The 14,390-nt window shown below is 49.6% G+C and overlaps 1 pseudogene; it reads right to left on the bottom strand.

The window, feature by feature from the left end:
- Positions 1-7,147: 7,147 nt before the first annotated feature.
- LOC141124429 (U2 spliceosomal RNA) lies at positions 7,148-7,252 on the bottom strand (annotated as a pseudogene).
- Positions 7,253-14,390: the final 7,138 nt, after the last annotated feature.

Below are 14,390 nucleotides of genomic sequence, written 5' to 3'. Positions count from 1 at the left end.
AGTTAAATCATACTTGTTTAATAATAAAAGTAAAAAAAACAAACTTAGTCAAAACTTAGCCAAAGTTCAGTAACCGGAACGGATAGTCAGCCAAGCCAGAAGTCAGGGATCAATGTAGTGGAACAGCAAGCAGGATCTGGAGCCAGAAGGGATGTCAGCAAAGCAAGCCTTTAAACAGGAACGCAGGAGATAGGCTCTGTGATGTTGACCAAGGCGAAGGCAGAGATCCTTTGGGCTGGACGGCTTAAGTAGGCAGGACTGACTAGCAGGATATCATCAACAGCTGAGTAACTGTGGAGAGATAGGAGCTGGCAATTAGCTGACATCTGAGTGGCCAGCTCTGAGAAGGAAGGGCTGAGCCCAGCCCTGACAGTACCCCCTCCTCAACGACCCCTCCCCCTCGGAGGACCACCAGGCTTGAGAGGAAAATGTCTATGGAAATCACGGAGGAGGACAGGGGCATGTACGTCCGAGGATGAGACCCAAGAGCGTTCCTCCGGACCGCACCCCTTCCAATGCACCAGGTAATGTATGCACCCACGGAACCTACGGGAGTCAACAATGGACTGTACTTCATACTCCTCATGGTTCTCAATCTGTACAGGGTGAGGACGTGGCACCGAGGTGGTAAAGCGGTTGCAGACCAAAGGTTTTAATAAGGAGACATGAAATACATTTGAAATACGCATATTAGAAAGATGGTCTAATGCAAAAGCCACTGGGTTAATCCTGCAAAGAATGAAATGAAGGCCCAATAAACCGAGGTGCGGCCTTCAGTGAGGGAACGTGAAGTCGGTGGTTGCGAGATGACAGCCAGACCCTGTCCCCAACCTGGTAGGAAGGCGTGGGTAGGAGTCTGCGGTCAGCATGGAGTCTGTACCTATCATTAGCATGTTGCAAAGCCTCCTGGACTTGTGCCCAAGTGAAACGAAGACCACAGAGATGCTCCTCTAATGCAGGAATACTCTGCGGAACAAATGAGTCAGGCAATATGGAAGGTTGGAAACCATAGTTCGCCATAAACGGAGACAATCGGGAAGCAGAATTCAAGGCACTATTGTGAGCAAACTCTGCCCACGGTAATAGGTCTGACCAGTTGTTATGATGGTCAGAAATATAGCAACGTAGGAATTGCTCCAAGGACTGATTGGGTTGTTCTGCTGCCCCATTAGACTGCGGGTGATACGCAAAGGAAAAAGCAAGCTGAATTCCCAACTGTGCACAAAAGGCTCGCTAGAACTGGGACACAAACAGACTACCCCCGTCCAAGACAATTACCTTGGGTAGCCCATGTAAGCGAAAGATCTCCCGAGCAAAAATGGAAGCCAGTTCTTTAGAAGTGGGTAACTTCTTAAGTGGAATACAATGAGACATTTTTGAGAATCGGTCAACCACCATAAGAATAACTGTGTTGCCCTGGGAGTTGGGTAACTCCACAATGAAATTCATAGACAGGTGGGTCCAGGGCCTCTCTCCATTGGGTATGGGTTGTAGGAAGCCCACTGGAAGATGCCATGGAGTCTTACTATGAGCACACACGGAACAGGCATCTACGAAGGCTGTTACATCAGCACGTAGACAAGGCCACCAGAATTGTTGGGAAATGGCTCAAAAGAATTGATTCTTCCCAGGGTGGCCAGCAGCCTTGGGAGAATGGTAAGTCTGGAGCATGGCAGTACGGAGACTCTCTGGGACAAAGCAGCGGTCACAAGGTTTCTCATGAGGAGCATGGACCTGAGCAGCAAGAATTCTGTCAACCAAAGGAGAAGTGAGACTGGTGTGAACCGTAGCCAGAATACAATCAGGAGGGATCAAAGGAACCGGAACCGGCTCCATCTTAGAAATGGAGGAAAATTGTCGTGACAAAGCGTCAGCCATTACATTCTTAGTACCGGGTAAGAATGAGACAATTTGGGGCGTGTCCAAGATGGCGACATGAGCGGCTGCTTTTACCAGAGCTCCACCACTAGATCGGCTTTAATCCGCATCCTAGGTGATTTCCACGGCCATCCGCTCACCTGAAGAGCCTGCACGTACCACAGGCATTCCAGGGCAGTAGCTCCGTCATCCCCACGTGGCATCCCGCAACGATCCCTGCCTGCACGAGGCCTCGCTGGGCTCGGACACCTGAATGAGGAACGGTGGCTGGTAAAGGCAAGAAACTTAAATTCCCACTGACCCAGGGGAGCCTCCAGGCATTAATAGAACCAACAGAGGAACCTTGTGCCACCTGCAGCTTCCACAGGGCCTCACAGATGAGCCCAATGGGGTCGGCCAACTCCAGACCCCCCTGGCCAGCAGAAGTGATGGCAGCCATAGCCACAAGCAAATCCACCCTCACAGTGCAGATGGATGTGGGTCTCGTGAGGCAGGATATGGATAAACTCAGGTCTGGAGTTGCAGACACCGAGCAGAGTTGGCAACACTGAAGACACTGTCACTGCACTGGCACTTCACACACTTCAGACTAAAGTGAGGGCCCTGGAGTATAAAGCTGAGGGTGCTGTAAATAGAAACAGATGCAACATTCTTTGCATGATGGGCCTAGCTGAGGGCTCTGATGGCGCTAATCCCACATGTTTCATAGAGGACATGCTGCACAGCCTCCTAACTGATGTGTGCCTTTCCCCTCACTATGCGGTGAAAAGGGCACATAGAATCCCCCTAAACCTGGGCCCCCGAGAGCCCCCCCGCGAACCTTCATTCTGCGCCTCCTTACCTTCAGAGACAGAGATGAGATCCTCCGTGCATCTAGAGGTGTGGGAGATGTGCGTTTATCAGAACAACAAGTTGATGATTTTTCCGGATTATTCTGTGAAGACCCAGAAGCTTAGCTTCCTTGACATGGTCAAACAATTTTCTATGAGGGTGTGCAATATCCGCTACAGTGTATTCTTCCCTTCTCGTCTGCGGGTCCAGGGTGGGGAGACAACCCGCTTTTTCAATTCTCCCAGGGAGGCCTCCACTTGGCTGGATTCGCTACCCCAGGACCGCTGATCAGGGGAATAGTACGTGAGTACCTGTCAACACCACTGAAACTGACACAAGTTTGGGCCTAGGCCTGTAAATTTTTTTTCAGCATGGTCCCTTGAGAGATGACACTAAATCATTGCCTGTTGTAGATGCACCTGTTGTGCCAAGTTTGCATAAATGGGGCCGAATGCACCAGGTGGGCGGGCTTGCCCCCCCCTGGTGGGAACCTAAGAAAGTGCCGCTGGCAGGGATAAGGCCAGGAGAACCCTACAGCCTGCTTATTTTCTGTTATTCTCCAATTTCACTTTCCTCCTCAGGTCTGCAGGGAACATACCAGACATACCTATGCACTGATGGATCCTTACTTTCCTTTGCTGCTGAGACTTTTTATTTGCTGTCCAATTCTCCTCCCTGACCTTCGGATCCTAGCAGTGCATTTCCACATGGTGGCGGATGTCTTGGCCATTGAAGAGCTGCTCAGCTTTCTCCTTAACCCCCCAGATACTGTCCGGAGGGGTGGGGATCGCCACTTGCACGGGATCCCCCTTTGCCCCTGGCAAGCTGACTAGGTTTGGGTTGGATACCCGCCCCAGTTTTAGAGAGTGGGGTGGGGGGAGGAGTGTTGCCCCAGCGGAGCTGTTATACGGTTCTTGTTCATTGTTTGTTTATGTAAAAAAGCTTTACTAATATTTCTTGTTACTGCACTACAAATGTCAGCACTGCATTTTTGTCTTTACTATCTCCTCCGGGTCCGGCAATTGGTTTCAAGGTGCTTGCACCCTTCTAATCCTCCTACTGCCAGACAGAAATTTGATAATGCCGACCCTTAACGTTTTGTCCTGGAACGCCAGGGGACTGAACTCTCCGTCAAAAGGTCCTCAGTGTTTCAATACACTAAGGCCTATAATCTGCATATCTGTATTCTACAAGAGACCCACCTAATGGGCAGTAGAACTATGGCTCTCAAAAAGCCCTGGATTGGGTATCATTACCATTCTACGTACTCAAATTTTGTGAGGAGTGCAGGGCCGATCCTAGGGACACAGACACCTGGGTGCAGAAATATATCTGGCGCCCCCACGTGGGCATGGTCATCTTACCAACTCCTCCCCTTTACAAATGTTTCTATGGCAACGACTCAATCACAGGGATGTTCCCCTAAGAACTCTTCATTACCCTGGGATCCTCCCATGATCTTGTAACAATAAAGAAAAAACCGGAAGAGCGTACATTAATGAGACCTGGAGTGAGGTCTCTATGATGCACACAGAGAGGGCTTCTGTTAGAGAATCTGTTAGGAAGTGCCCCCTGACATAGTACAGGGGATGGTCAGAGACTGCAGACATGAAACAAGAGATGGTCAGAGACTGCAGACATGAAACAAGAGATGGTCAGAGACTGCAGACATGTTACAAGAGATGGTCAGAGACTGCAGACATGTTACAAGAGATGGTCAGAGACTGCAGTTCCTATGGACGTTAGTAAACAATGGCCCATCGGCCCTCTCACCTGACCCAGTGATACAGCAACAACAGTTCCCCTGATCAGGAGTCTGCTCACTCTGAATTGCCCGTGGCGACTCCGCTGGGTAGAGCCCAGATCTGTATTCTGGCAATGACTCCATTCCTTTCTCCACCAGGGATGGCGCCAGGCTGTGTGGCTTTCCCTCATGTGGCGCAGGTCAGTGGGGTTCTCTCTCTGATGGTGTTCCCTCAGCACTGTCCTCTCCCTCTGGAGTCCTGGGTGTACTTCCCTGAAAGCTTTCCCGGGCTCCTGGCTTTCTCTCTCCCATTCAGCTGAGCATGCTGTGTGGGTTGCAGTTTCTGTGTTACAGTGGGGCTGCCAGTCCTTGGGACTACATGTCCCACAATCCTCTTCTTTGCTCCTTTTTTTTTTTTTCTTCCCTGGCCGATATGAAGGAGGGGGAAGAAACATAGTGCGCCGCTCACTAGTACAGCAGCGCACACGAGGAGGAGAGGGAGAGGGGAAACAAGAGCCCGCGGCTGCAGTGGCGTCACTAGGGTTGGTGTCACCCGGTGCGGTAAAACATGGTATCACCCCCTCCACCAACTATAGTCGCCCCTCAGTACAGACCCCCCTCCACTAAGTGTAGACCCCCCTCTGTCAGTGCAGACCCCCCCCTAAATATAAACCCCTCCCTCAGTATAGACCCCCAGGACAAAACACCCCCCTTTATCAGAATAGACCCCCTCAGGACAAACCACCCCCTCAATTAGTACAGAACCACCCCCCTCCATTAGTACAGAACCCCCTAGAACAAACCACCCCCCCTCCATTAGTACAGACCCCCAGAACAAACCACCCCCCCTCCATTAGTACAGACCCCCCCAGAACAAACCACCTCCCTCCATTTGTACAGACTACCCCAGGACAGACCACCCCCTCCATTAGTACAGACCCCACGACAAACCACCTGCCCCCTTCCATTAGTACAGACCCCCCCAGAAAAAATCACCCCCCTACATTAGTACAGACCCCCCAGGACAAACCACCCCCTCCATTAGTACAGACCCCTCAGGACAAACTACCCCCCCTCCCTTAGTACATACCCCCCAGGACAAACCACCCCCCTCCATTAGTACAGACCCCCCAGGACAAACCACCCCCACACCATTAGTACAGACCCCCCAGGACAAACCAGCCCCCTCCATTAGTACATACCCCCTCAGGACAAACCACCCCCTCCATTAGTTTAGACCCCCTAGGACAAATCACCCCCTCCATTAGTTCAGACCCCCAGGACAAATCACCCCCTCTACATTAGTATAGACCCCCCCAGGACAAACCACCCCCCTACATTAGTACAGACCCCCCAGGACAAATCACCCCCCCTACATTAGTATAGCCCCCAGCACAAACTACCCCCCTACATTAGTACAGACTCCCCCAGGACAAATCACCCCCCCTACATTAGTATAGACCCCCCAGGACAAACCACCCCCCCACATTAGTATAGACCCCCCAGGACAAATTACCTCCCCCCTACATTAGTTTAGACCCCCCCAGGACAAACCACCCCCCCTACATTAGTACAGACCCCCCAGGACAAACCACCCCCCCTACATTAGTACAGACCCCCCTCCATTAGGCTGATTAAAAACACCCGGGCGGCAGCTGGAGAGGAGAGGACGTGTGCAGCCAGTCGTGCCGCCCGGGTGCAGAACAGAGCAGAGCTTGTCAGGCTTGGGCAGCAGGCGGGAGTTACACACAGGAGGAGAAGTGGAACATGTCAGGGTCGGGCTCGGACCGCCCCCCCGTGACGTCACTGCGCGGCCACGGCTGGTCTCTCTCTGCACACAGAGACAGCCGCTCCGGTCTCCGGCTGTTTCGCTCTCCTCCTCAGACATGAGGTTGGAGGGAGGACGGGCACAGCGGCAGCGGTGGCGGTGACCAGCGGAGAGAGCTGCCTACGGACAAGGAGAGGAGGAGGGAGGGGAGCACCCTGGCGCTTCAGCCCCCCCCCACCTCTGTGGCGCCCGGGTGCACTGCACCCCGTGCACCCTGGCCAGGATCGGCCCTGGAGGAGTGTCAGCATACTGGTGCACTAATTTATCCCCTTCAGACTACTGGTTCTTGTACTGGACTCAGAGGGCAGATATGTACTCTTTCATGCTCAATGAAGTGGGTTATAGTGGGCCTATATCTGCCTCCTCCAGCATCTTTGTCTGTTTTGAATCAGATCACCTCAAAAATTGCAGAATTGCTAATGACAATATTGTTTTAGGTGATTTCAACCTGGTTCCCAATCCTAATATAGACAGTCCACAAGCGGTTATTCACACTCTGGACTGGTGGAGTGGGCAGAAACGTACGGTCTGACAGATGTGTGGTGATGCATCTTAAAACTCGGGCCTACACCTGTCAGTCCGCATCTCACCGTTCCTTGGATAAATAGATACTAGCCACTCCCCCCCCCTGCAAAAGGGGAGTAAGCGTTCTCTTACCCAAATAACTGTCAGCAGCTAGAGCTACCACAATCCAGGCCAGAAGGCTAGGGACCCGACCCTTCGGCCAGACCAAAATGCAGCACCCATCCCCACCAGGAGCACCCTTCCAGATGGCTCAGACTCAACCATTGGCCGGTCCCCAGTATACTGTCGGGCAACACGGCATAGTCCCTGCTGAGTATCGCCTTTCCAGGTACTATGACACCATTGGATTTGCTGGCCCTCCCCAACGAGAGTGACACAGCGCCTCCTCTGGAAACTGATAAGAACAGATACTACACTTGATCTTAGCCAAAAGGCCGAGAATCCGCAAGATAGTATGCCCCTCTCAAATCAAGCTTTGTGAAAACCGTTGCTCCCTTGAGGCGGTCAAATAACTCCGGAATCGGATAGGCATTCTTAATCGTGAAACGATTGAGACCCCTATAATCAATACAAGGTCTCAGTTCACCACTCTTCTTTTTCACAAAGAAGAAACCAGCCCTAGCAGAAGACGAGAATTTACAGATGAAACCTCGAGAAAGTCCGTCTGCAACATACTCCTCCATGGCCTTATCCTCCAAGACCAACAAAGGGTAAACCCGGCCATGAGGGGGTATGGCACCAGGTTGAAGGTCAATTGCTCAATCATATGACCGGTGTGGAGGCAAACTTCCGGCTTGACCTTTGTCAAAGACATCACTAAAATCATGGTACTCCTCCAGGAGGGAGGAGAGTGAAGAGGTGTACAGGACCTTGGCTACCTTCTGGAAGCATGTCTTACTGCATTGTGGCGACCAGGAGAGGACCTCAGCACAGAGCCAATCAAAAGAGGGGTTGTGCCTCTGTAACTAAGGATAACCAATAACCAGCAGAAACTTAGGTGAGGAAATAACTTGGAATTGGATTATCTCATGGCGAAGAGCCCCTATGGCCTTGGACAATGGAACCGTCTCATGAGTCACATGGGCAGGCTGTAGAGGTCTCCTGTCAAGAGCCTCAGTGGCAAGTGGAGTGTCATGCAGCTGCAGCAGAATTGAGTGCTTCGATACAAAGGCAGCATCAATGAACAGGCCTGCAGGCCCAGAGTTGATTAGAGCCTGTATCTCGACGGACGACTCAGCCCAAGAAAGGTGACTGAAACCAGGGGCTTATCCTTCTGGATAACTGGAGATGAAACAACGCCACTTAAGGTCTGTCCGTGACAGGACCTCAAGGTTCAGACGTTCCCTGGACGGGTAGGACAAGACTTCAAAAAGTGACCTGTCTGGCCACAAAGGCACAATCTCTCCCTCCTCCTAAAGGCTCTCTCATCTACAGAGAGACACATGAAACCCAAGTGCATGGGTTCACCTTTATTTATTGTAGTCAAAACATAGCCAAAGTTCAGTAACCGGAACGGATAGTCAGCCAAGCCAGAAGTCAGGGATAAATGTAGTGGAAGAGCAAGCAGGATCTGGAGCCAGAAGGGATGTCAGCAAAGCAAGTCTTTAAACAGGAACGCACAAGATTCTGTGATGTTGACCAAGGTGAAAGCAGAGATCCTTTGGGCTTGTCAGCTTAAGTAGGCAGGACTGATGAGCAGGATATCATCAACAGCTGAGTAACTGTGGAGAGATGGGAGCTGGCAATTAGCCGATGGGTGAGTGGCCAGCTCTGAGAAGGAAGGGCTGAGCCCAGCCCTGACAGCATGGAATGGAGAAAATTAGATAGTTGGAGTACTCACCAGGCCCCTAGAGTCGAACCAAGTTAAGCTTGGAGTCTTTGAGGAGTGCTGTAATTGAGGATATTTTTGCAGTATGAAAAATGTTCCTGGCCACTGCACTAGTGGGTTCTATCAAGGGGTGCTGTCTAATTTCTGAGGGGAGTTGGGCAGAGACTCAAAGAGGGCCTGAGGGGTAAAGGTCCTGTTCGAGCTTAACCCAGGGTTTATGAGAATAGGAGGACCACCAATACATGATCTTCAATAGATGCAAAGTGTGGTAATAATAGTGGAAAGAATCTGGTAAACTGATCCCACCACTTTGTTTGGAAAGATTATGTAGTTGAGCTTAAAGTCTCGCTCTTTCCTGCCCATAGGAATTTTAGGGAGGAAGTGAATAAGTCTGTAAGGAAACATGGTGGCAGGTATACAGGCATGGTTTGAAAGGGGTTACTCTGGAAAGGGTATTCCTTTTGAGGATGTTATTGCACCCAAACTATGTGAATATGTCTTTGTTCCACTTAGTAAGGTCATTTGTTTCTGGTTGTCATTTGTTATTTATGAATCTGTTCACCCAGCTGTTTGTACACCTCTGCTACATCGGTTGGTGGTAATGTTTATTCATTGTTCATTGAGTAACTAAGGCCCCATGACTTACAGCGGATTTGTTTTGGCAATTTTGGAACACATACTTTCCAGAAATGTGTTTATTTTTGATGGCTCTCACTATCTCCAGGTACAGGGTGTCATGATGGGCACATACTGTTTGCCCTTGCTCGCCAGTCAGTATCGGGGGGGGGGGTGCTTTTTTTTTCTTGGATGAGAAATATGCAAGAACTTGAACGTTTATTTTGTTATGGCATTGTTAAATTGATGTCATTTGGTTTTGGACAGGGACTGTACAGAAACTTTCAAAATTTATGACAGCTTTGAGTACAAATGAGTTTAATTTGAAATTCACCATGCAATATGACGTCAGACAGATTACCTTCCTGGATATACAAATTTTTATACAGGAGGTTGGTACAATCAACACTACACTCTAACATAAACCGACTGTGGGAAACGCAATACTTCATGTGGGTAGTATATAGTACACTCACATACATTTGCTCAAGTGAGGAACATTTTAAGCAGGAGGCTGATGCCTTGAGGGATAGATTACTGGCCAGGAGATAGTCATGTACAATTTTAAAGAAAGCGTTTAAAAAAAGTATGCAAACAGACCAGACATGACGTTTTGTTTAAGTGTAAAACTAAGATGCAGTCAGATACGGTCCGATTCATAACATAATTTAATAGACAACACTCTTGTGTGCGTAGTATTCTACAAAAACATTGGTACTTATTGACCATTGAACCTATCCCTAAGGGCCCTTTCACACTGGGGCGGGGGCGTTGTCGGCGGTAAAGCGCCGCTATTGTAAATGGCGCTTTACCGTCGATATGCGGCCGCTAGCGGTTTTACCCCCCTGCTAGCGTCCGAGAAAGGGTTAAAACCACCGCAAAGCACCCCTGCAGAGGCGCTTTGCCGGCGGTATAGCCGCGCCGTCCCATTGATTTCAATGGGCAGGAGCGGTAAAGGAGCGGTATACACTTCACTCCTTCACTGCTCCGAAGATGCTGCTGGCAGGACTTTTTTTACTGTCCTGCCAGCGCATCGCTCCAGTGTGAAAGCCCTCGGGAATTAAAGCAGCGGCTGTTTCGGGTCGGTTTGCAGGCGCTATTATTAGCGCAATAGTGCCTGCAAACCGCCCCAGTGTGAGAGGACCCTTTAAAAATTCTGTGGGATGAACTTGAAATCTCATATAGAAGTAAATCAGTAAAGGACCACAAGAAGTCACTTTGGGGGGACTCAGCAAAATGAGGATACATCCTCATTAAATTCTACCTGAAGATCTGGTGCCTGCAAATATTGTGATTTGATTATTAATAAAGTCTGAATAGACCAGCTCTCTGCTAATCTACCTCTATGCACCTTCCCTGACACAAATTTTCAGCTGTTTTTATCTTCTGTGTCAGAGAGCTTGTTAGAAGTTATCATGCTGATAACAGAGGAATGGAGCAACAGAAAGACACAGACTTGGAGCTTTGGAGAGAGATAAGTAAACACTACAGATATGTGCCCAGGTCAGATTTCATGAATGGGGTTTACAACCACTTTAAGGACAATATTTATTATGCAAAAAATATTAAATCTACACCCATAGGGAGACATGTTGGATTGAAACATAATTATAATACTAATGTTATACAATTTGTGGACTTGGAACGGGACCTCCCCGATTCCAGAGAAGGAGATTTTGATAAAAGGGTCCTCGTGAAGCAAGGTGGATCTACCTCCTTAAGGCCACATCACTGCTGGGCTTGAAAGACACACTCAGCTTTAAGCCCTTTTTGTGAAAAACCATGTCCTATTTTTCTACTTTTACTTTAAGCGGGCGCCACACATGCGGAATTGTATACACCCACTAGCTATGCTTACATTAACCAGCGTGCCTTTAAGGTACAATGTTTATATTGGAGTTTATCTTTGCAGTCTGTTATTCTGGCATTGTGTCTAATTGTTGTATATTCATTTCTCTATTTTTTTGTTTATACTGTTCATTTATCATTATACATTGAATATTTATTTGAATGTTATCTGCACATTATTGTTTTGGCTGCACTGTGCATTGTGTGGGTCTTGTGGGTGGGCATATGTGCCTTTCACTCGCCACCATCTTTTTTGTTCAGTGGTGGGTTGAGTGGCCACCACCCTTGGGGCATGCCTGGTCGTCATTCCCCTATCAATTTGTGGTGGGGGCGGTCCTCCGGACATGCCGGATGCTTCTGCACAACCTTGCTTTGTGGTGTCATTAGTCAGGAAGGGTTGAATTCTGGAGATGTTGCAGAGGTTAAGGCGGCAGGATTTAGCTAGTGATTGGATGTGGGGGATGAAGGAGAGGTCAGAGTCAAGGATCAAGCCATGGGAGGTTATCAACTGGCCCAGGGAAGAGGTATAGAGCGAGAATAGGAGGGGCCTGAAGACGGAGCCTTAGGGTACCCCAACAGAGAGGAAGAGGAGATGGAGGTGTAAGTGACAGTGAAAGTGCGCTGAGATAGGTAGGAGGAGAATCACAGAGGCCAAGGGTGTGTAAAAAAAAAAAAAGTATCCATCCTTTTGGCTTGTATTGTTGGATGGCAAGTTACCTATTTGATACTTATCCTATATAGGAGTATACTTGGTATTCTCAATATAAATCATTTCCTTGTAAGTATCTAATTTCAATTGATATAAATACATTCCGTCGACAAATTTTGACAGTATTATATTTAGTGTGATTCTATCTTCTTTTAAAGGTGTATATTGGTATCATTCATTCGATTATTATGTGCCTTCAGGGGCTTGTAGTTCTGGTGTGGCCCTGTGTCCGCCTGCAGGACTCTTCGTACATGGTACCTGTTGCACAGCCATAATCTGTGATGTGGTGTGGCTGTTTCAAGATGCACAATAAGGAGGCACTTGAAGAAAGATGGGCTACATGCAGGGGTGTAACTAGAAATCACAGGGCCCCATAGCAAAATGTTGTATGGGCCCCCCTGCAAACAGCCCCCCCCCACAAAAAAATGAACTAATGACATTGAAGAACAGATTACCACACCCATGTGGCACAGGGTGTGGTAAGGCAACAGCTTATATTATTTTCAAACAACAAAGTATGTATGCAGCCCCTGAAGGACACACATTTATGACCTCCATGCCTTCTAACCAATTTCTGTTCTGATTAAACTTATGTGTAAATACAAGACAAATAGGAGAGAAATAAGACAGCAATGATGGACAGTGACCCAGTGCCGAAAACCATGTCCCTTCACAGGCGCGCTCGAGCGTTCTGCTCCGCCCACTCTGCTCTCTGCTCCTGCCTCCTGCATGTGTCGAAAGGGCCAGACTCGCGGGGCCTGGGAGGCTTAACAGTAAACTTGCATTCTTCATCCTCACCGCAGGGGTGGATCAAGAGTCTAGTCTCGGGAGGGGCACTGCCAGAAAATATATATTCTTTTTTTGTGGCAATTTATTTGGGAAATGGCTGGTGTTAACGCTTAAATCATCCCGGCACCATGGTTGTTATGCATCAGGATGATTGAAGCGCATTATTTCTATTAGATTGTTATAGAAAATGAAATGGTTCAACTTACCATAATGCCTGTCACCAGATGCAGATTGTCACTTGCCACGTCACCTGCCACAAGTTGCGGATTGTCCACATGCCACGTCACCTGCCACAAGTTGCGGATTGTCCACATGCCACATCACCTGCAACAAGTTGCGGATTATCCACCTGCCACAAGTTGCAGATTGTCCACTCGCCACGTCACCTGCCACAAGTTGCGGATTTCCACTTGCCACGTCACCTGCCACAAGTTGCGGATTATTCACTTGCCACAAGTTGCGGATTGCCAACTTGCCACGTCACCTGCCACAAGTTTCAGGTTGTCCACTTGCCACGTCACCTGCCATAAGTTGCAGATTGTCCACTTGCCACAAGTTGTGGATTGTCATTTTCCTGCTAAGGTGGAGAATGGGGTTTGTCACTTCCTGTGTCCCAGTCTGAGTCAGGCAGCAGAGAGATGATGTAATCTTTCTGCTGCCTGCACAGTGAGTGAGGGCGGAACTGCCGGGATGCAGGGCGGGCGCCGGGGGGTGAGAGATGTCATCTCTCTGCTCTGCCACCCGCTGATTGGCCAGTCCACCCACCGAGCCTCCCAGCTGGCAGCTTCCCATCCACTCTCTCACCCGCCCACCGAGCCACCCAGCTGCTTCCTGTCACGTACCTGATGGCGAGCCTGACGTGTAGAGGAAGGCCTCCCGTACAACTCCGGCTCAAGGGCCGCTGGTAGTGGAACAGCTGGTGCTGGAGCACGGCGGAGTAAGAGTGCCTATGGAAGTCCTGAAGTCTGAGCCGGAAGTTGCTGGAACACACAGGTGGACGGCTGGACTTGACTGGAAGTAGACAGGGGAGTCGCTGGATCACTGGCAGGTCTCGGCAGCAGAGAGACAGATCAGATGACTCGGCTGGCAGGAACGTGGTCAGGTCACAGACAAATTAGGCAACGGCTAGGCAGATCAGGTACAAACAGCAGGCAGGAGAGAGGTCAGGTCACAGGCAGGTTCGGCAGCAGGTAGGCAGATCAGGTACAAACAGCAGGCAGGCGAGAGGTCAGGTCACAGGCAGGTTCGGCAGCAGGTAGGCAGATCAGGTACAAACAGCAGGCAGGAGAGAGGTCAGGTCACAGGCAGGTTCGGCAGCAGGTAGGCAGATCAGGTACAAACAGCAGGCAGGAGAGAAGTCAGGTAGCAGGCCGGAACGATGATCGGAAGTCAACACAGGTAGCAAGAATTCAGGTACACGCTGTAGACCAAGCAGCAACCAGCCAGTACTAAGTCTGTGTTTAAATAGGCCGTCTGGCGCCAGTTCTGATGACAGGCGTGCGCTCGCACGCGCGATCGCGCATTCGCTGACGCGCCCGTAGTTGTTCTGTGAATCCCTTGCCGGCGCCTGTGCACAAGTGTATGCTTGCGAGCATTAGCTGTATTCTGCGGATGACTTCCCTGACATTGCCCCCCCCTTACGGCAGCCTCCGGATGCCCAGTTGGTTCTTCTTCAGGGGATGTCTGCGGAAGAAGGCACGTATTAAGTCCATAGCATGTACATTCCGCTCTGGTTCCCAGGAGTTCTCCTCCGGTCCATAACCTCTCCACTTGATTAGATATTGTAATTGACCCC

This window comes from Aquarana catesbeiana, linkage group LG01, assembly GCF_042186555.1.
Source record: "Aquarana catesbeiana isolate 2022-GZ linkage group LG01, ASM4218655v1, whole genome shotgun sequence".
Classification (NCBI taxonomy): domain Eukaryota; kingdom Metazoa; phylum Chordata; class Amphibia; order Anura; family Ranidae; genus Aquarana; species Aquarana catesbeiana.
This window is presented reverse-complemented; position numbering and strand designations above follow the sequence as displayed.